At 50.7% G+C, this 22,107-nt stretch overlaps 1 protein-coding gene across 2 annotated transcripts in view; it reads right to left on the bottom strand.

Moving 5' to 3' along the window:
* Window positions 1–22,107, bottom strand: part of LOC127037470 (claudin-3-like) — a 134,986-nt gene that overhangs the window by 96,889 nt on the left and 15,990 nt on the right. The window lies entirely within an intron of this gene.

The raw sequence follows: 22,107 nt of genomic DNA, 5'->3' as shown, positions 1-22,107 counted from the left end.
AGTGCGGTCAGTGTACTTAAAGGGGCAATGCACATCTCTCTCTCTCTCTCACACACAGGGTGTGTGTCTCTGTCTGCCATGCTGTCTCCCCTCCCTCCATTTGTGCCGCCTTGTAGAGTGTGAGGCTACATTAACAACAACGTGTTGAGGGCTCAGTGGATTGCTAGTTAATCATTTAGCAGTAAGGAAATATCCCACTCTCTGACTTCACCACCTCAACCAAGCTTCACAATCATCATCGCTGTGTACAGTATTAAATTGTTAAAAACTTGTACTGTGTGTGCGTATATATATATGTGTAAAAGACTATAGATATATATATTCATTTGTCTGGTGAAAAAAATTTCCCTGGGACTTAACCCCATAATTCTTCGGGAAATTGAATTTGCTTAACATCGTTTCGCTTAAAGTCGCATTTTTCAGGAACAGAACTACAAGGTTAAGTGAGGAGTTACTGTGTTAAACAACCGCAAACACAGAGTCGCTATGACAAGAATGATGTCGATTGGAGGGAGGTCTCATGTAGGGTACCACTGGGATCTGTTCTGGGTCCAGTGTTGTTTAACATATCTATTAATTACCTGGATCCAGGACTAGAGAGCATCCTGATCAAATTTGCAGATAACACAAATCTAGGGAGGGTTGCCAGCACTTTGGGATTCAGAGGGATTCTGGTAAGTTGCAGAACTGGGCTAGACATATGAAATTCAGCAAAGACAAATGTAAGGTGTTACACTTAGGGAAGAAAAGCTAAATGCACAAATACAGAATGGGGGGTAATTGGCTTGGCTGCAGCACTGCTGAGAAAAGGCTCTGAGTCAGCAATGTGATGCTGTTGCAAAAAAAGCAAATGCAATTGTAGGTTGCAGTAACAGAACCATAGCATGCAAGTACCATTGTATGGGGCGCTAGTCCTCAGCTGGAGTACTGTGTCTAATTTTGGTCAACAGTGAATAGAAAGGATGTGTATAAACTGGAAAGGATCCAGAGGCAAGCGACAAAGATGATCAAAGGGATGGAATGCAAGGCATATGAGCAAAGGCTGAAGGAACTGGGTATGTTTAGTTTGGAAAAGAGGAGATTGAGGGGGGCTATGATAGTGATCTTCAAATACTTGAAAGGCTGCCATAATAAAGACGGAAAAAAGTTGTCATCTCTTGCCACAGAGGCAGGACAAGAGCTAATGGGTTCAAACTACAGCACAGCGGATTTAGATTATATCTCAGGGAAAACTGCCGAGCTGTAAGAGCAGTAGGACAGTGGAACAGGGGCCTAGCGAGGTTGTGGAAGTTCCTTCACTGGAGGTTTTCAAAGGGACACTGCAGCCGTCTGTCTGGGATGGTTTAGACACAACAAATCCTGTTGTCTCCGCAGGGGTTAGACTAGGTGACCCTTGTGGTCCCTTTTAACCCTATAGCTCTACGAGTCTAGGTTTGGAGTCGCTGTGCTAGAAGAACTTGGTACCTTTGGAGACTGGAAGAATGCTAATGTGCCAGTATTCAAATGGGCAGGCAGGTGGCCTGGGTCGCTGTAGGCTGGTTAGCCTAACACTGATCTGGGCACAATAACGAAAAAGCTGATACGGGATTATGTTAAGAAAGACTTTGAAGTCATGTTTCCTCTCGAGTGCTGCACTGCCCCCAGGGGAGGAGGTAGGAACTACTCTGCAATGTCTAGAACCGATTATGATTTAGCACCAGGGACATTTACACCCTTTCTTTTCTGCCACCCTAGTACAGACTCCTAGTGCTTGGTGCCCCTACAGTTCTTGCCTCTGAGCTGGTGGCACACACAATGCGCCAGGGATCAGAAAGGGCTCGGTGTCCTTCAGGCAGGTCTCTGGTTGCCCCTGGTACACAGTCTGCACAGATCACTGAGGTAACTTCCCCAGCCACCGTCATGGCTGCTAGTTTTAGAATGGCTGAGGAACGGGGAAGATGCAATTTCCCTCGTCCTGGTTTGTACCATCTGGTTTCCAGTTTCTGAATTTGCCCTGGTGGTGGTCTAGAAAACAGAATCCCACTGTGTGACCCAGCTGACCAATCAAAAGTTAGAGAGTACGCTGCAAAACAACCCCTTTTCCCACCCTAGGCATGCAAGTGACAGCGCCCCAGGGTGTGCTGCGAGCATTCCCGGAAAGACACTTACAAACACAAAGAGTTTTGAAAAAATCAAAATGCTTTTGCAAAAAAGGCAAATTTTACAAGGACTGTTTGTGTCTGGAGAGAGTCCGCCCAGCTGGTCTGTTTACTAGCATTCCTCGTGTGCGGGCGCCCTGGTGGGCAGAGGTTAACGACACCATCTGAGTGCAGATGCCTTTATCTCCTCTATGGGGGGCATCTCCCACAACTGCTCAACCACATCCACTGTTACTCCTGCCTCTGCTAAAGATATAGAATGAAACAAAGGAGCAAAGGTGGAACCTACCCCCCTCAGTGCAGCAGTAGGCTCCCCTCTGGTGGGGCCTGGGCCACAGGTAGAGGGCACGAGCCTGCTACAGCCTCAGGTAGCAAATCTGGCACCTTCAGCCCTGGTGGCAGGTGCTTCAGCTGTTCGATCCCAACTCCCAGGTCTGTCCCTGCTTCCAGGGACCCACCGCGGGGATTCCAGCGTCAGGCCTCCAGGGTTCTGTTTCTCAGAGCCTGGGAAGAAATGACAGCTGTCCCATCCAGCACCCCCAAGTTGGACCGGTCCTCCCGCCACATCTACTGAGAAATGTAGGGTTACCATACATTGGGGTTTTCCTGGGCACAACCTCTTTTAAGATCCTCCACCCTCCCTCCAGGTGGATTCTTCAAATAAGAGGAAATATCCGGAGTTTCTCCTTGTGGTGCCGATGTTTCAGCTTAGGAAGAGCCGTCTCTGCACCCTGACTGTTCCATCCCCTGCAGCTGCAGCTGTTGGATCCTGCCTGCCCCGCCCCGCTGCCAGATAAATAGAGCCTCCAAGTGCCTCCCAGCTGGGCCCTGCCCCACCATGGGTCTTCGGAGCCTGCCCAGGAGGGGTGACAGAGCCAGGGGAGGGGGAGAGATCCCATAGGGAGGCTCTGACTGACAGGCTGGTGCTGTGTCCTACACCTGCCTGCCCCCTGCCGCCAGGACAGAGAGTGCAACACAGCCCCCCATCTCAAGTGTGAGACCACAGGTACCCTGCCAGCACCCTCTAACCCCCCCTGAAATACCCCCTCAGCACCCCCTGAAACAGCTCCCTCTCCCCCCGTCCTCTATTTGGGAACTTGAAATATGGTAACCCTAGAAACCATGGATCTGCGGTGACTTCAGGGTGCAGGCCCTGGACCTCCTCCTTTGCAGAGGAGCAGGAGCACTCCTGGGTTTAAGCATTGGCTCACTGGGCAGGCACTGGCTGCTCCAGGGGGATCCGAGCTGAGCCCCGTCTTTGAGGGGCACTGAGATGCGTGGGGAGGGCTCAGTGGCCAGCGTTCACTGCTAAGAGCCGTTGCCAAGCCTTGTGGAACAACCAGGTTCCCTGCAGCTGTGGGGACCCGAGTGAGGTCCTGAAACGCAAGGGGCCTTCCAGGCAGAAGCTGGGAGCCTGGCTCCTGCTCCTTCTGCTACTCAGCTCTATGTGGGGCCTGGGGGAGAGGAGCTTGGGGAGGGCGGTTTCCCTACCTAGGTTATGAGCTTCCTGCCTCTCTCTGGGACTGGCTCATTCTCAGTGCACTGAGTCAGTGAGGAAAGTGCCCTGCTTTCCTTTCCCTGGTGAAATGCAGCTTCTGCCCAGCAGTGGTGGTGCCGGGGTCACTTCATTAAGGATGCAGCTCAGGAGCTAATTAATCATGGGGCCTCAGAGGGAGGGTTGAGCTATTGCTAGATGCAGCATTAGCATCTGCCTCTCCTGATGCCCTAGTTCACTCTGGACATGGGCAGTTCCCAGGCCCCCAAGGGAGAGACAGGCTGTTCCACGAACCCATGTCTCTTAATGCTCCCGTGCCTCTGTGGAGTCGTGTCCATGTGGACCTTTGTGGTTTCCTTGCTGTGCGTGTCTCCATGCGCAACATGTGCAGACAGCCTGTTGTAACGAATCTCGTTACTGTTAACAATGGCTCTGTTTCCAGCTGTCGGTGCCTTGCAAACCAGGGACCCAGAGACACTGGCATGCCGTGCTGTGTGCCTAGAAGGATTTCATTGCCCCAAGAAGACACTTATGGGGCAGAACTACCACACGCAGGGCCGGTGCAACCGTTTAGGCAAACTAGGTGGCTTCCTAGTGGTTGGGGGCGCCTAAAAGTCCCCTCAGGCGAGGAGGTGGAGTGGATGTGAGCTGGGTGGGGGTGCGCGCGGGGAGGGCATGCGCGGAGGGCTACCCGCAGTAACGGGGGAGGGGGGCGCACAGGGGAACAGCTCCCCGCCCCAGATCACCTCCGCTCTGCCTCCTCCGCTGAGCACACAGCCCAGCTCTAAGTCTCCTCCAAACAGCACCGCAAGCCTGGGCGGGGAGGAGAATTACAGCGGCGCCGGCGTGCTCAGTGGAGGAGGCAGAGCCGAGGTGAGCTGGGGTGGGCTACCCAGGCAGGCTTAGCTTCCACCGGGGGAGTCTCCCTAGGCAGGGTTAGCTGCCTTGGCAAGGGGGCGGGGAGTCTCCCCAGGCAGGGTTAGCTGTCGTGGGGGGACAGGGGGAGTCTCCCTGGGTGGGGTTAGTTGCCGTGGGGGGACAGGGGGAAGAGGGGTTAGCTGTCGCGGTGGGGGGGGGTAGCTGGTGCGAGGGGGGCTCCCCGGGTGGGGGGCTAAGTTAGTTGCCGTGGTGGGGGCTGGGTTAGCTGGGTGGGGGGTGCAAGGTGGAAGTTTCTCCTAGGGCGCGAAACTTCCTTGCACCGGCCCTGACCACGTGATCTGGTTTCCCAGCCTGCAGGAACTGAAGTCCTGTGTGGAGATGATCTCATGTTCAGGGCCGGTGCAAGGATGTTTCGCGCCCTAGGCGAAACTTCCACCTTGCGCCTTCCACTCGCCCTGAGGCGCCCCCCTCACGGCATCTCCCCCACTCCACCCTGAGGCAACCCCCTTGCGGCAGCTCCCCCCCCTGCCCCAGCTCCCCCCTGCTCCACCCACGAGCATGAGCACCCCAAGCACGCCGTCGCTGCTTCACTTCTCCCGCCTCCCAGGCTTGCTGCGCCAATCAGTTTAGGCACCACAAGCCTGGGAGGAGGGAGAAGTGAAGCGGCCATGGTGTGCTCGGGGAGGAGGCAGGGCAGGGGTGAGCTGGGGCGCGGAGTTCCCCTGCATGCCGTCCCCCACCCTTACTTGCTGCAGGCAGCCGTCCCCGCGCTCCCCTGCCCCAGCTCCCTCCGCCTAAATGCCGGCAGCAACCAGGGCAGCCGAAGATCCAGCACCTCCCAAAATGCCAGCGCCCTAGGGGACTGCCTAGGTTGCCTAAATGGTTGCACTGACCCTGCTCATGTTATTTCAGAGGTATCCAAAGGGCGTGTGAAACCCTTCCCAGTACAGCATCCTGCCTGAGCTGGCTGGGGTGGGGTAGGTGCAATCTAGGACACTTGCTGGGTCACTTTAGCTCTGCATGCTGCAGTCTCTGCTCTCTTCGTGTCCAGGGAGACAGGTGTGGCTGAGGCCAGCGGGTGGAGACTCCGTGCAGGGGAGATGGAGGCAGTGCTGCTGGAGGAGACGTCTGCTCTGTGCAGGTTTGTACATGTCCAGGCTGGGTCCTGGTTAGTGGTACAGCCCTGCCTGAATCCCCTGGTGGACAGTCACCAGTCTGCTGTCACTGGACCCAACCTTCAGATCCTACGTCCTTCTAAGCCAGCCTCCACTCCTGGGTGCAGGTCCCCTGTCTGATCCCCTTCCTTGGGATGTGGGACTGTGTAGCCCAGCTGCCCTGGGCCTGAAACCAGAGCTCCACCTTTCCAAGCCTCCCCAGTTGCTTCTGTAAGCTCCCTGAGCCTGCCTCCCTGGCGTGCTGGGTTCTGGGCTCACTCTTTGGGGACCATGTGGCAGGAAAGTAGGAGCCCAGGCTTGTCATAGTGACTTTACTGTACATTCACCTGCACAGCATTTTGTCTTTTCAGAGAGCGTGGCAAACACCATCACAAACCCTCCTCCACCTCTATTGAAGATACAGAAAAGGAGCAAAAATAGTTAAAGCATCTGAAATGTCAAGTATTAAGTAAAGCTTTTGTTGTAACTACATCCCGTGTTCCCTTCCTCTTTAGCTGGAGAGAGTCTTTAGAAGGAAAGGGGAAACCCCCACGTTTAACAGTCTCTTAGATGGTGATAACTGTCCTTTGGGAACAGAGAAGTTAGTTGGGCCGGGCTGGAGTTGTTGTCAAAGTCTGATCCCGTTTCCTAGAAGACAAAACAAGAACCATGCACAAGAGGGGCAAGAAAAGAACAGCAAGGAGAAAATGCAGCTTCTGTCTCTGGTGTTGGCTCTCACTTGGACCTTCACTGCTGGAGCAACACAGGCACAGCACACAACCTGAGCAGCCACTCCAAGACCTGGCAAAGTTGTACCACCACAGGGCTGTTTAGGACATTGTGTTTAGCCACCTCTTTCTAGGCTGACCAGATAGCAAGTGTGAAAAATCGGGACAGGGTGGGGGGTAATAGGAGCCTATATAAGTAAAAGCCCCAAATATGGGGTCAGTGGGTAGGGTTCTGTGGCCTGCATTGGGCAGGAGGTCAGACTAGATGATCATAATGGTCCCTTCTGACCTTAAAGTCTATGATTTTATGATTCTATAAAATTGGGACATCTGGTCACCCTACCTCTTTCTGTTCCCAGGCTCACGGCGGTGATGTAAAATATACAGCCTTGGGCAGCTGAGCCAGACTGTTATTAGACAGAATACAAAAGGAGAGAGATAGAAAAGAAGACATTAGATGAGGAACAAAAAGGACACACAAAGATGGACTGTGACAAAGTCTCTCATCCCAGGTGCTGGCTGGGATTTAGCCAAAGCAGGTTGATGGTGTCAGTTGGGTCCCTCTCTGTGGCCTATTCTGGTCAGGACGTCACTTGTGATGAGGATGACAAGGCCCAACAATGCTACGGTACATCCCGGGGTCCCATGGAGGTGACCATGGGGGTGGCAGCCATGATGGGAAAGTTCACAGCAGAGGTTGTTAGCAGGCAGTTTCCTTTTCTGTTAATTTTCCTTTTGGAGAACTCCCAGAGGAAGTGCTGGGTGGACCTGCCCGTCCTTTTAATATTTTGTCCACCAATTAGGCTTAATTTCTGACATGCCAATTTTGTTCCATTGATTTCTGGGATCACACTTTTTTTGTTTACTAGACTTGATCTCAATAGAGTCCTTGAATTACATCAGGAGCCATTTTGGTTTGGACCAGGGATAGGCAACCTTTGGCACACGGCTCACCAGGGTCAGGCCGGTTTGTTTACCTGATGCTTCTGCAGGTTCGGCTGATCATGGCTCCCACTGGCTGCGGTTCGCCGCTCCAGGCCAACGGGAGCTGCGGGAAGTGGCGGCCAGCACATCCCACGGCCCGTGCTGCTCCCTGCAGCCCCCATTGGCCTGGAGTGGTGAACCGCGGCCAGAGGGAGCTGCGATCAGCCGAACCTGCAGATGCGGCAGGTAAACAAACCGGCCTGGTCTTACCCTGGTGAGCTGCATGCCAGAGGCTGCCGATCCCTGGTTTGGACTATTCAGCCTGTCTCCCTTTTCAGGGCCAGCTCCAGGCACCAGCACAGGAAGCAGGTGCTTGGGGCGGCCAAGGGGAAGGGGGCAGCACATCCGGTTCTTCGACAGCAATTCGGTGGCGGGTCCCTTGTCCCTCTCAGAGGGGACCTGCTGCCGAAGTGCCGCTGAAGAAGAAAGTGGTGTGGTGGAGCTGCCGCCAAAGTGCCACCAATTGCTTGGGGCGGCAAAAACCCTGGAGCCGGCCCTGTCCCTTTTGCACCTTTTCCCATCAGCGTTTGCTGCTATAGGTTACTCTGATACTGTAGAACTTTCACTCACTTAGTACAATTAACGCCCCCTCGGGGAAATGTGGGGGCCCCAATACTGCACAAGGGAACAGAAGGTAGCGATGCTTCTTCAGCCCTGCTCTTGTCCCAATGCACATGCAGCGCCTAGGGGAAGAAAGGCAAAGATCTTGCCCAGCTGGCTGCGGCATAGGCACCTTGAGTAAGGAGGGTGGAGCCAACACTGGATAACTTTGTGTGGGCTGGTATCTGGCCAGTGAGCTCTATAGACTCCTCTGCTAGGAGCTTTACCCAGGACTGGGTGAGGGTCTCTGGCCCAGGGCCGCCCGGGGGGGGGGCAAGTGGGGCAATTTGCCCCAGGACTCGGGCCCCGCAGGGGTCCTGTGAGCTGCTCTGGGTTTTCGGCAGCACTTCCGCAGGGGACCCTTCACTCGCTCCGGGTCTTTGGCGGCGGGTCCTTCAGTGCAGCGGAAGACTCGGAGCGAGTGAAGGACCCGCCACAGAAGTGCTGCCGAAGCCTCGGAGCGCCGCCCGGTGAGTACAAGCACTGCAAGCGGCGAGGGTGGAGGGGGAGCCGCGATCAGTGGCACTTAGGCTGCTCTACCACCTCCGCTTCATTCTTCAATGGCAATTTGGTGGCAGATCCTTCTCTCCCAGAGGGACCCACTGTGGAAGTGCTGCCGAAGACCCGGCCCTGTCCCAGACCCCTTAATCCTCTAGGCGGCCCTGTTCTGGCCTGGTCATGCAGGGGCCAGACTGGGTGATTAGAACGGACCCTTTTGACCTCAGAATCCATGACACTATGGCTGACACAGGGGTCAGCAGCAGGGGCTCAGCATTGGGAAGGGCTCTGGCCATGCGTTGGCCCTGTTGGCACAGGCAGTGCCATTGTGTGCAGTGCTGGTCCAGGCCATCGCGGGTGCCTGGGAAATTCCCCAGCATGGATGAATTCCAGTGCAGAGCACTTCCTGCAGAGCCCATCCTGCCTCAGTGAACAACGTCTCAAGCCTCTAGGGCACTGCCTGGGAAAAGCCAGTCTGTTACTGCTGCTTTGCTCTCCCAACTACCAGAGAGAATGTTCCCTGAGGGATCGAGTTCCTAGACCTGAGAACTGCTGGAAGGGATTTTGCCCCTGTCCCTGCTGGGGGACGCCCTGTGCAGCTCCCTTCTCTTCTCTGTCCCTGCCGGGGGACTCCCCAGGCAGCTCCCTCTTGTCCAGCTGGGAGGCTGTTCCAGAGTCTCACTCCTCTAACACTCAGAATCTTCTTTTCATTTCCAGCCTAAGTATATTCATGGGCAGTTTATCCCCATTTGTTTTTGCGCCAATGTTTTCCTTTAGTTTCAATGACGCTTACCGCATGGTGTTGTCAGTGTCACTCCAGGGTGTATTTACAGAGAGCAATGAAATCCCCTCCCAGTCTTCATTTCATCAGGCTAAACAAGCCAATCTCTTGAGACTCGTCTCATACAAAAGGCCCCTGTTCCCCTTGATCATCCTAATAATTCTGTTGAGGTTTGAATTGATTCAGGAATCACTCTGCCCTTTGCTGAAATGTAGCCACCTCTGGGGCGGGACACGGCAGCTGTTTAACAGCACACAACAGCACTGCTCATCATTTTGGGTAGGGAAATTATGACATATCTCATAGCCAGCTAAAACTGCAGAAGCAGCTCTGTTGGCAGAACGTAACCTAGGTTGCGAACTGGCAATGCCTTTCTGGTCGCAGCAAGGGGACAGTGTGCCCAGGGGATGGGGGCACTGAGAAACCAGGTTGTTGGGAGCCCCCGAGGCTGGGCTTTTGCAGGAGAGAAAGTCTCCCAGTCTTCTTGGCAGATCAGGGGACAGGAATCTGCTGGATTGCTGCTGCGGCAAGTGGGGATTTTGCACTTACCAGTGGCTCGCTTTGTACTGTTAACTCCCTGCTCTCCCGCTGGAGGGTGCCGTGTTTCCTTTGCACAGGATCCCATCCTGCCTAGAGTCAGGCAGGTCTGAGCAGGCCGATCTGTGAATAACCAAAAGCCAGCTCTTTAAAGCTATGAAAATGGTGGATTTTGCCCCAGACCACTGCCCAGTGCCATGAGCTCCTGGGAAGACTGGCTGCTGCCTGGCTTCTCAGCTCATAAATCCAAACATTCCTGCCATTTATCATGGCCGGCACTGCTGTCACTAAGCATCCTCATTGGCCCCATAAACCTACATGGCTGGCTACCAGGTAGCCATAAGGGCCTGGAGATATAAATCAGCATGAAATGGAGCTGCACTGGCAGGTGATCAGACCTGGTGGAACATGCAGGGAGAGCAGGCTCCACACAGCTTCTTCATTACTGCACAGATGCCTGGAGATGGACAACAGCCCCACCAAGGTGGAACTGAGGCCTTCACCAGCAGCCCTTGGAGAACAAGGTTAGGCTTGTGAATCACAGTCAACGTTCTCCTTCCCTGCTGCAGCCCTAGGCATCTAACCTCTCCTGAGTCACACTGCCCCACTCTGACTGCTCCTATCCCAATCCTACCCAGCTGGCGCTTTGTCCCTAGGGCATGGCCCCACCCCACAGGCTGATGCTTTGTTTGATGCTGTTGCAGGGGGAGGTGATTTTTCTGTGTGCAGCTGATGCTGAGGGTAAGCAAAAGAGTTTGTAATGAATAAAGCTACGATTTAGTCACAAGTATTTTTAGTAAAAGTCATGGAGAGTTCATGGGCAATAAGCAAAAAGTCACGGCCAGTGACCTCCCCATGACTTTTACTAAAAATACCCGTAACTAAATCTTAGGTACTGAGGTTGCTTCAGTGGATGCTGCTGCTCCTGGGAAAGGGGGCAGCCCAGGGCCCCACCACCGTGCGACCCAGGGCCCTGCCACCACCACTCCAGGCAAGGAGCAGGCTGGGGAGCTGCTGCTGCTCCTGGACTGCTGCTCCGGAGCAACACCTGGGACCAGTTACCTGGGTCCACCAGAGCAGTGGTAGGTGCGGCTGACCCCAGGGCAGCCCTGGGCTCAGCCACTGCAGCTGCAGAAGTCACAGAGGTCCCAGAAAGTCCCAGAATCCATGACTTCTGTGATCTCCGTAAAAGACGCGTAGCCTTAGTAATGGAATGCTAAACTGTATGGCACTGTGTGTAACATGCATTACTTAAACTAACCTCAGCCATATTTGGCAGAGCAATAAATGATCTTCTAGTGACCATGCCTGTTATGCATCTCTCCTGGATGAAAGCTCTGCTCAGATCTGGTACAAGGGTCTGACCTGCTAGTAGTAGCCCTGTACATGACAGGGTCTCAGAAGTAAACTAGCACCACATGAGAACAGAAACAGAAGGAACAGAGCAACAAAGGCTGCAGAATCGCTTCAACATGCTGCTGTTCAGTGCGCCAGAGCACGTCCGTTCTGACAAATGATCGCAGTGGACAGACTGGAAGCAGTATTTCACAAGATTTTGAATTGCTACAAAACTCCATAAGGAAATTGAAGATACTCGGGTGTCATCTTTATTCTATAGGGATCAGGGAGAGCACATCTTTAAATCCTTTGACTTTACAGCAGACAGTCACAAAGATGACTAGGGAAGGGTTCTGGCTATGTTTGATGGAGGCTGAGGAAGTTGTGGAATGGTCTAGTTATTATGTCGTCCTGCCTGGAGTGCAAAGGACTGGACTAGATGACCTATTGAGGTCCCTTCCAGTCCTACATTTTTATGATTCTATAATGTGGTTTACATAAGAGCATGTTGTCACCAGAGAATTCAAGGACAGGGGAAAACATAGAATCATAGAATAATAGGACTGGAGAGGACCTCAAGAGGTCATCTAGCCCAGTCCCTTGCACTCAGAGCAGGACTAAGTATTATCTAGACCAACCCTGACAGGTGTTTATCCAACTTGCTCTTAGAAATCCCCAATGATGGAGATTCCACAACCTCCCTAGGCAATTTATTCCAGTGCTTAACCACTCTGACAGTTAAGAAGTTTTTCCTAATGTTCAGCCTAAACTGCTCTTGCTTCAATTCAAGCCCATTGCTTCTTGTCCTGTCTTCAGAGGTTAAAAAGAACATTTTTTCTCCCTCCTCCTTGTAAAAACCTTTTATATATTTAGAATCATAGAATATTAGGGTTGGAAGGGACCTCAGGAGGTCATCTAGTCCAACCCCCTACTCAAAGCAGGACCAATCCCAAACTAAATCATCCCAGCCAGGGCTTTGTCAAGCCTGACCTAAAAAACCTCTAAGGAAGGAGATTCCGCCATCTCCCTAGGTAACCCATTCCAATGCTTCACCACTCTCTGAGTGAAAACGTTTTTCCTAATATCCAACCTAAACCTCCTCCACTGCAATGTGAGACCATTACTCCTTGTTCTGTCATCTGCTATCACTGAGAACAGTCTAGATCCATCCTCTTTGGAACCCGCTTTCAGGTAGTTGAAAGCAGCTATCAAATCCCCCCTCATTCTTCTCTTCTGCAGACTAAACAATCTCAGTTCCCTCAGCCTCTCCTCATAAGTTATGTGCTCCAGCCCCCTAATCATTTTTGTTGCCCTCCACTGGACTCTCCAATTTTTGCACATCCTTCTTGTAGTGTGAGGCCCAAAACTGGACACAGTACTCCAGATGAGGCCTCACCAATGCCGAATAGAGGGGAATGATCACATCCCTCAATCTGCTGGCAATGCTCCTATTTATACAGCCCAAAATGCCGTTGCCAAGAAGATAACTTTCAATATAACTTGAAAACTGTTATCATGTCCCCTCTCAGTCTTCTCTTCTCCAGACTAAACAAACCCAATTTTTCAATCTCCTCTAATAGGTCATATTTTCTAGACCTTTAATCATTTTTGTTGCTCTCCTCTTGATTTTCTCTAATTTCTCCGCATCTTTCCTGAAATGTGGTGCCCAGAGCTGGACACAATACTCCAGCTGAGACCTAATCAGCGTGGAGTAGAGTGGTAGAGTTACAACTTGCTTACAACATTCCTACTAATACATTCCAGAATTATGTTTGCTTTTTTGGCAACATATTGTTGACTCATATTTAGCTTGTGATCCAGTATGACTCCAGATCCCTTTCCACAGTACTCCTTCCTGGGCAGTCATTTCCCATTGTGTACGTGTGCAACTGATTGTTCCTTCCTAAATGAAGTACGTTGCATTTGTCCTTATTGAATTTTATTCTGTTTACTTCAGACCATTTCTCCAGTTTTTCCAGATCATTTTGAATTTTAATCCTATCCTTCAAAGAACTTGCAACCCCTCCCAGCTTGGTATCATCCACAAATTTTATAAGTGTACCATCTATGCCATTATATAAATAATTGATGATACTATCAAACAGAACCAGATCCAGAACTGTTCCTTGCAGCATCCCATTCAATATGCCCATCTAGTTTGACTGTGAACCACTGATAACTACTCTCTGGGAACGATTTTCCAACCAGTTCTTCACCCACCTTATAGCTCCATCTAGGTTGTATTTTCCTAGTTTGTCTGAAAAAAAAGGGCACGCAAGACAGTAACAAATGCCTTAAGGTCTACTGCTTTCCCCCTATCCACGAGGCTTGTTACCCTGTCAAAGGAAGCTATCAGATTGGTTTGAGATGATTTGTTCTTGACAAATCCAGGCTGACTGTTACTTATCAATCACCTTATTATCTTCCAGGTGTTTGCAGACCGATTGCTTAATTATTTGCTCCATTATCTTTCCGGGTACAGAAGTTAAGCTGACTGGTTTGTAATTCCTGGGTTTGTCCTTAGTCTCCTTTTTATAGATGGGAACTATATTTGCCCTTTTCCAGTCCTCTGAAATCGCTCCCGTCTTATATGGCTTTTCAAAGATAATCGCTAATGGCTCAGCTATCTCCTCAATCAGCTCCTTGAGTACTCTAGGATGTATTTCATCAGGCCCTGGTGATTTGAAGACATTAACTTGTCTAAATGTTGAATGTTTTATAAGACCTCTGCATGCACTGGCTGAAAACTGTGATTTTGGAACTGCAAAACATAAAAAGATCAGCGAAAGGCTGGTTATTGAGTAAACGGATAAAAGTCTTTCACAGCAACTACAATGAAAACCAGACTTAACCGTACACACAGCTATTTAAATAGCAAAGCAGTCTGAGCTGGGGAAACAGCGAAACTAAGAGCAACTTGCCAAACTTGAAAAGCAAGAGACCAGCTTATGAATTAAGTCAGTACCACACGATCCCTGAGTCAAGGAGAGAGAACTTCCAGGCAAAGAGGGACAAATTCCAGCAAATTCCACCCCAGCCTTACGGCCTAACTGCACACAATGTGGAAAAATTCATATTCCAAGTGATGATGAATATCCAGCCAAAGGCACAAGGAGTAATAAATGCACGAAAAATATGGATATTTTGCAGTTGTTTGACACACCAAAGCAGTCAGTGAGTTGAGGCCTATTACAAACAATCAAGAGTAATTGGGTTTGGGATCTATCAGGGACGATGACACAGAGCTGTCTGGAGAGTGAAACTGAATATTCATGGGAAGACTTTAAAATGGACTAAAGAACAGAGTAACAGTCATCTCAGAAGGGACTGGCACTCTGAATGCCCAGCGTTTGCCTTTGTAAGTTGTTTCTCTGGTGAGCTGGCCCATACCAGAGGCAGTCAGAGCTGTGCCAGGTGACTTCAGCTCTGAGAGGGGTTGAAGCTGATTGTATGTAATCAAAGACCAACAACTTTCTCAGCTGCCGAATGGCAGCCATGACGGGCCCAGTGACCGAGAATTTGATGCTGTTGTACTTTTGAAAAGAGATCCAGTATAAATAAATGTAAAAGACAATGGTTACCATGCAGTGTTCTACAAGGGCGACAGGTTTGTGAAATTTTTGGTGGTGCCCAGAATGGGTCCAAGTCCTGTCTCCCCCACCCCACCCCACCTGCCTTGTAAGCCAATATGCATTTTTAAAAATAATGTAAAAAATGCACTGGAAACAGTAAGTGTTTAACAGTTTCCCTGTACTGCACAATGTGTGTGTGTGGGGTGGGGATGAGGGCTCTGGCTGGGGATGAGGGGTCTGGGGTGGGGCTGGGGATGAGGGATTTGGAGCATGGGAGGGGGCTCAGGGCTGGGGCAGAGGTTGAGGTGCGGAGGGTTGAGGGCTCTGGCTGGGTGTGCAGGCTCTGGGGTGGGACAGGGCTGGGGATGAGGAGTTTGGGGTTCAGGCAGGCTGCCCCAGGGCTGGGGCCAGAGAGGAGGACTCCACAGTCAGTCCCCCGCGCCCTCTCCCCACCAGCAGCAGCAAGCTCCAGGGGAGGGGCTTCCTCCGGGCACTGTCATTGCACGTACTCCTAGGGGTTGGGAACCCTCTGAGGTCCAGGAAGACCCCACTCCTCCCCTGTGGTGGGTGCTGGGGGGGGCTGGCTGCCATCACGTGTGCCTCCTCCCCTCCTCCCTCCACAGGCAGGCTGCTGCCTCAGCCTGCCACTGGCGCCGCTCCCTTTTGTAGCCGGCAGCAGCTGACGAGGGGGCACAGCATGGAGTGGCAGGGCAGCCTCCCACTGCCCAGGGGGAGGTGCACAGGGCGGCAGGTGGGGCCGGGAGAGAGCTCTGCCCCTGAAAATTGGTGAAGCTGGGGTCCCAGGGCCTGAATTTGCTGGAGCCCAGGCACCATGGGCCTATATAACTCGCCGCCCCTGGTGTTCAAACAACCCTACTAGATAGACCACGGATAAGACAAGCTGCAGATTTATGCAGATTCAGAGGACATCATTACATGGTCATTAGGGATTATTTTTCCAGGTATATAGAAATAAGATACTTGAAAGACATAACATGTTGCAGTGTCATCGAGCCACTGAAGTGCCCTTTTGCTCACTTGGTATTCCAGAATAACTAGTGAAAGACAATGGACCACAATCCACTGCACCAGAATTTAAATAATTCCCGATGAAATATAACTTTGATCATATTGCTAGTAGCCCACATTACCCACAAGTGAATGGAGAGACTAAGAAAGCTGTACAGACAGCCAAGCAAATTCTACAGCAGGACGATCCATTCCTTGCTCCTTTCAGTTACAGATCCACACCAAAAGTGACTGTTGCATATAGTCCAGCACAATGCAGAACTACTGGTCTATCTTTGGGAAAATATCTGTCCTCAAAATGGCCAGACATGAAGAGAGTAAATAAATCAGATAAAGCAAAAAGAGCTTGTGAACAGTTTTACAATGCACAGGTTCACAGCTTTTTACAGATCCAGACTAACACAGCTACCCCTCTGATACAGTTTTACAAACAATGACACTCAGAGAACTGCCAAGTCTAAAACCTGGTGACTGTGTTTGTGTCAAATTGGATGATTTGTTGGGGAAGAGTCAACATAGTTTTTGTAAAGGAAAATCATGCCTCACCAATCTACTAGAATTTTTTGAGGGGGTCAACAAGAATGTGGACAAGGGTGATGCAGTGGATATAGTGTATTTAGATCTTTGGAAAGCCTTTGACAAGGTCCCTCACCAAAGGCTCCTAAGGAAAGTAAGCTGCCATCGGATAAGAGAGGGAACATGCTCTCATGGATCAGTAACTGGTTAAAAGATAGGAAACAAAGGGTAGGAATAAATGGTCAGTTTTCAGAAAGGAGAGACGTAAATAGTGGTGTCCCCCAGGGGTCTGTAGACGGACCAGTATTTTCAACATGTTCATAAATAATCTGGAAAAAGGAGTAAACAGTGAGGTGAAAAAATTTGCAGATGGTACAAAACTACTCAAGATAGTTAAGTCCCAGGCAGTCTGCGAAGAGCTACAAAAGGATCTCACAAAACTTGGTGACTGAGCAACAAAATGAAAGATGAAATTCAATGTTGATAAATGCAAAGTAATGCACATTGGAAAACATAATCCCAACTATACATATAAAATGATGAGGTCTACATTAGCTGTTACCACCCAAGAGAGAGATCTTGTGGAGTCATTGTGGATAATTCTCTGAAAACAACCACTCAGTGTGCAGCAGCAGTCAAAAAAGTGAACAGAATGTTGGGAATCATTAAGAAAAAGGGATTAATAAAACAGAAAATATGATGTTACCTATAAATCATTCCATGGTACACCCACATCTTGAATACTGCCTGCAGACGTGGTCGCCCCAGCTCAGAAATATATTGGAATTGGAAAAGGTTCAGAAAAGGGTAACAAAAATGATTAGGGGTATAGTGTGTCCGCCATGTGAGGAGATTAATAAAACTGGGACTTTTCAGCTTGGAAAAGAGACGACCAGAGGGGCAATATGATAGAGGTCTATAAAATCCTGGCTGGTGTGGAGAAAGTAGATAAGGAAGTGTTATTCACTCCTTCTCATAACACAAGAACCAGGGGTCACCAACAGGCAGCAGGTTCAAAACAAACAAAAGGTAGTGTTTCTTCACACAATGCACAGTCAACCTGCGGAACTCTCTGCCAGAGGATGTTGTGAAAGTCAAGAGTATAACAGCATTCAGAAAAGAACTAGATAAGTTCATGGAGGATAGGTCCATTGGTGGCTATTAGCCAGGATGGGCAGGGATGGTGTCCCTAGCCTCTGTTTGCCAGAAGCTGGGAATGAGAGACAGGTGATGGATCACTTGATGTTTGCTGTTTTGTTAATTTCCTCTGAAGTACCTGGCATTGGCCACTGTCAGAAGACAGGACACTGGGCTAGATGGACCTTTGGTCTGACCCAGTATGACCGTTTTTATGTTCTTATGATGGAGAAAAACTATGGATAACTCCAACTGTTATGAAGAAAAAAAATTCAGCACCCAGATCCTATGTGATCAAGAACAACAGTGGAGAGTTTATCAGAAACCACTGACATTTACAGTTTGTTCCTCAACAAGAACAATCAGCAGAGCAAACTCTACAGAAGGCAGATGCAGAACAAGATGACTCAAGGATTCCTAAGTGACCACAGCCAGTCATTGCAACCAATGGACAGCCAGATGACTAAGTTGTTATGTATTCGTGTTGTGCAGTTAAAAAAACAGTACAATTCAGAGATACTTAACAAACTGATGTGTACTGAATTTCAAAGACAGCTTTGTATTGTAAATGGTAGAGACACAGCATTCAAGGGGGAGATGGAATGGATTGCTAAACTGTACTATACTGATCAGCAACTAGCTGATGCTGTGTGTTACATACCTTATTTAAGCTAACCTCAGCCATACCTGCCTGAGCATTACAGGATGTCCTAGTGAACATATCACTAGTGTATCTCTGGGAAGGAAGCTCTGTAGCTAGGCCATATCTGGCATGGGAGCCTGATTTGCTAGCAGCAGCCTTGCAATCTAGCGTATACAAGGTCTACATGACAAAACTGGTGTAACCCACACACTTCCTGGGTGTGGTGTTCTGTTTCATCTAGTGGCACCGAGACCACGTAGAGAGACATTAATGAGTCTGTTCTACAGTCTTAGCTAAGAGCAATATGGCTTTTAGCTCAGGCAGTGGAGGCTCAGGCACTAAGCTCCAGAGGCCCCAGATTCAATTCCACCTGCCAACGACTGCGCTCTGTTGCCGTTACACACAAAGGGCAGTAGGGCCAGAGTTCACACTCCCAGCCCCCAGGTACAGACAGGGCACTAGAGCCAGGGTTCACACTCCCAGGCCCAGACACACACACAGGGCACTAGTGCCAGGGTTCACACTCCCAGACACACACACAGGGCACTGGTGCCAGGGTTCACACTCCCATACCCCAGGTACACACAGGACACTAGTGCCAGGGTTCACACTCCCATACCCCAGGTACACACAGGGCACTGGTGCCAGGGTTCACACTCACAGCCCCCAGGCACACACAGGGCACTAGTGCCAGGGTTCACACTCAGCTCCAGACACACACAGGGCATTAGTGTCAGGGTTCCCACTCTCAGATCCCGGGTGTACACAGGGCACTAGTGCCAAGATTCACACTCAGACCCAGATACACAGAGGGCACTAGTGCCAGGGTTCACGCTCACAGCCTCCTCCCCCACAGAGGGCACTAGTGCCAGAGTTCACATTCAGCCCCCAAGCGCACACAGGGCACTAGTGCCAGGATTCACACACAAAGCCTGTAAGTGTACATGTAACTCACACACCTCCTGGGTGTGGTGTTCTGTCTCATCTAGTGGCACCGAGAGCACGTACAGAGACATTAATGAGTCTGTTCTACAGCCTTAGCTAAGAGCAATATGGCTTTTAGCTCAGGCAGTGGAGGCTCAGGCACTAAGCTCCAGAGGCCCCAGATTCAATTCCACCTGCCAACGACTGCGCTCTGTTGCCGTTACACACAAAGGGCACTAGGGCCAGAGTTCACACTCCCAGCCCCCAGGTACAGACAGGGCACTAGAGCCAGGGTTCACACTCCCAGGCTGACACACACACACAGGGCACTAGAGCCAGGGTTCACACTCCCAGGCCCAGACACATACACAGAGCACTAGTGCCAGAGTTCACACTCAGCCCCCAAGCGCACACAGGGCACTAGTGCCAGGGTTCACACACACAGCCTGTAAGTGTACATGTAACTCACACACCTCCTGGGTGTGGTGCTCTGTCCCATCTAGTTGCACCGAGAGCACGTAGAGAGACATTAATGAGTCTGTTCTACAGCCTTAGCTAAGGGCCACATGGCTTTTAGCTCAGGCAGTGGAGGCTCAGGCACTAAGCTCCGGAGGTCCCCAGTTCGATCCTGCCTGCTGATGACCCGGGTCTGGCAGCATTACAAGTGGGGGCTCATCCAGAATTTCAACTGGGAAGACTTTGAAGCTTGGGATGCGTTTCCTCAGCTAGGGGAAGTATGTAACCCACACACCTCCTGGGTGTGGGGTTCTGTCCCATCTCATGGCACCGAGACCACTTAGAGAGAGAGAGAAAATGAGTCTGTTCTGCAGCCTTGGCTAGGAGCAACATGGCTTTTAGCAACCGTGGTAGAGGCTGATGCTTTAAGCCAGGGCCGCCCAGAGGATTCCGGGGGCCTGGGGTCTTCGGCGGTGGGGGACCCCCGCTTCAGCAGTAATTTGGTGGTGGGGGATCCTTCCGCTCTGGGACCTGCCACCGAAGTGCTCCGAAGACCTGGCTTCACTTCGACGGTGGGTCCCGCTTCGGCGGTAATTCAGCTGCGGGGGATCCTTCCGCCCCAGAGCGGAAGGACTCCCCTCCGGCGAAGACTGGGAGCAGAAGCAGCACCAGGGGCCCAGGGGGACCAAAAAACTCTTGTGGGGGCCCCTGCGGGGCCCGGGACCTGGGGCAAATTGCCCCACTTGCCCCCTCCGGGCTGCCCTGCTTTAAGCTCCCGAGGTCCCAGGTTCGATCCCGCTCACTGATGATCGGGGTCTGTCGGTGTTACATGCATCTGGGCTCTGCTCCTTCCTTGTGTACGCTCTGTATGTGAATGTCCACGTGTATGGGTTTCTGTGCACACAATTCCCCTAGTGCTGCAGGCAGGGGGAATCGTGCAGCAGCAGCCAGCTGTCAGCTTCGCTGTTTGTGGCAATCTGCCCTCAGGGAACAGTTGCCTCTCCCCCCTCAGGCCTGCCACGGTGAGGCACCAGCACCCAAAGCATGTGGCAAATGACTTAATTGAAGAACTGAATTAAGAAAATCAGCAAAACCAATTCTGTGATGTGCATCCATAAAGGTCCCTTAGCAGGGTGTAAAGCACGGGCCTCCAGAGAGTCAGGACAGGCCTCTGTCACTACAGCTGCGGCAGCAATTGTCCTACTTACTGTGTACCAGTCACTAGAGGGAGATGCGACACACATTCTGCTAGTGCGTTGCACAACGACCTGCTGGGATGTGTCCCTGGCTCTGGGAGGGGGAAGTGTTTGGTGGTGACAGCCTACTCAAACACAGTAACCTTTCGGGCTCATTCTGAAAGCCAATGCAACTGAGGCTTGAGGCTGCCATATTAGTAGGGCCCTGCCAAATTCACGGTCAGGAAAATGCAGCACAGATGGGGAAATCTGGTCTTTTGAGTACTTTTACCCTATACTACACAGATTTCGCAGGGGAGACCAGTGTTCCTCAGACTGGGGGACCTGACCCAAAAGAGGGTTGTGGGGGGTATTACACGGTTATTGTAGTGGGATTGCAGTATTGCCACCCTTACTTCAGTGCTTCCTTCAGAGCTAGAAGGTTGGAGAATGGCAGCTGCCGGCGAGGTGCCCAGCTCTGAAGGCTGCACCCCACCAGCAGCACCACAGAAAAAAGGTGTGATAAATGATGGGGACGGGGAGAGGGAAATGTGTCCTTTTAAAATCCTGAGATCTGTGCTTCTGGTTCAAAATGATCTCACTTATCACACCATGTCAAGGCTGATTCCTCACTCTGGCACTTTGTGTGCAGAAGGCGGGGATCCTCAAGGATTCTAAAAATTAATACTGGCCAGTCCGAGCTGGTACCCTCAAGCCCTTTCATGCCCCCTCTGGGGAAGAGCTGAGAAAGAAAAAGAAGGAAATCAGCTGTTGCCACCAGCTAATTAAACAACGTGTGCACAAACCTCTTAAGACACAAAAATCCAATTCTGATCTTTAAAGAGGTGAATTTTATTAATAAAAAAAGAAAGAAAATACATCTGGGAACTCAGGTTATTGCTAGATTTTAAAAGAGCAACTACAAGCTCTTCCCTGACGGGTGAGGGGTGAAAGGGCATGAGGGTACCCCACAGGAAGGAATTCCCAAGTGCGCTTTCCTGGACTTTCAAAGGGGTTCTGCGCTTGGATGGTGGCAGCATCTACCCATCAAAAGTCAGAGAAAAGCTGTAACCTTGGGAATTCAATACAAGCCTGGAGTGACCAGTATTAATTTTTAAAATCTTTGCAGGCCCCCATCTTCTGCACTCTATGTTCCAGAGTGGGGAATCAGTTTTGACATGAGGATAGCAATACCAGACCATGCCACCCTTACTTCTGCACTGCTGCCTACAGTAGCAAACCCGTGAAATTCAGATTTAAATATCTGAAATCATGAAATTTACAATTTTTATAATCCTATGACTGTGAAATTGACCAAAATGGACCATGAATTTGGTAGGGCCCTACATAATAGGGACCTAGGGCTTGTTCCACATAAGAATTTAGGCCTTGTCTACACTACACAGTTTTGTCGACAAAAATCAGGTTTCACTGACAGAATAGTGGAGCTGTACACACTGCAATGCTCCTTTTGCTGACAAAACTCTCCTGCTTTGCCAACAAAATAAAAGCATCTTGATGAG

The sequence above is a fragment of the Gopherus flavomarginatus genome, chromosome 19 (assembly GCF_025201925.1).
Source record: "Gopherus flavomarginatus isolate rGopFla2 chromosome 19, rGopFla2.mat.asm, whole genome shotgun sequence".
Classification (NCBI taxonomy): Eukaryota; Metazoa; Chordata; order Testudines; family Testudinidae; genus Gopherus; species Gopherus flavomarginatus.
Note: the sequence above shows the minus strand (reverse complement) of the source record. Positions and strands in the feature narration are given on the sequence as shown.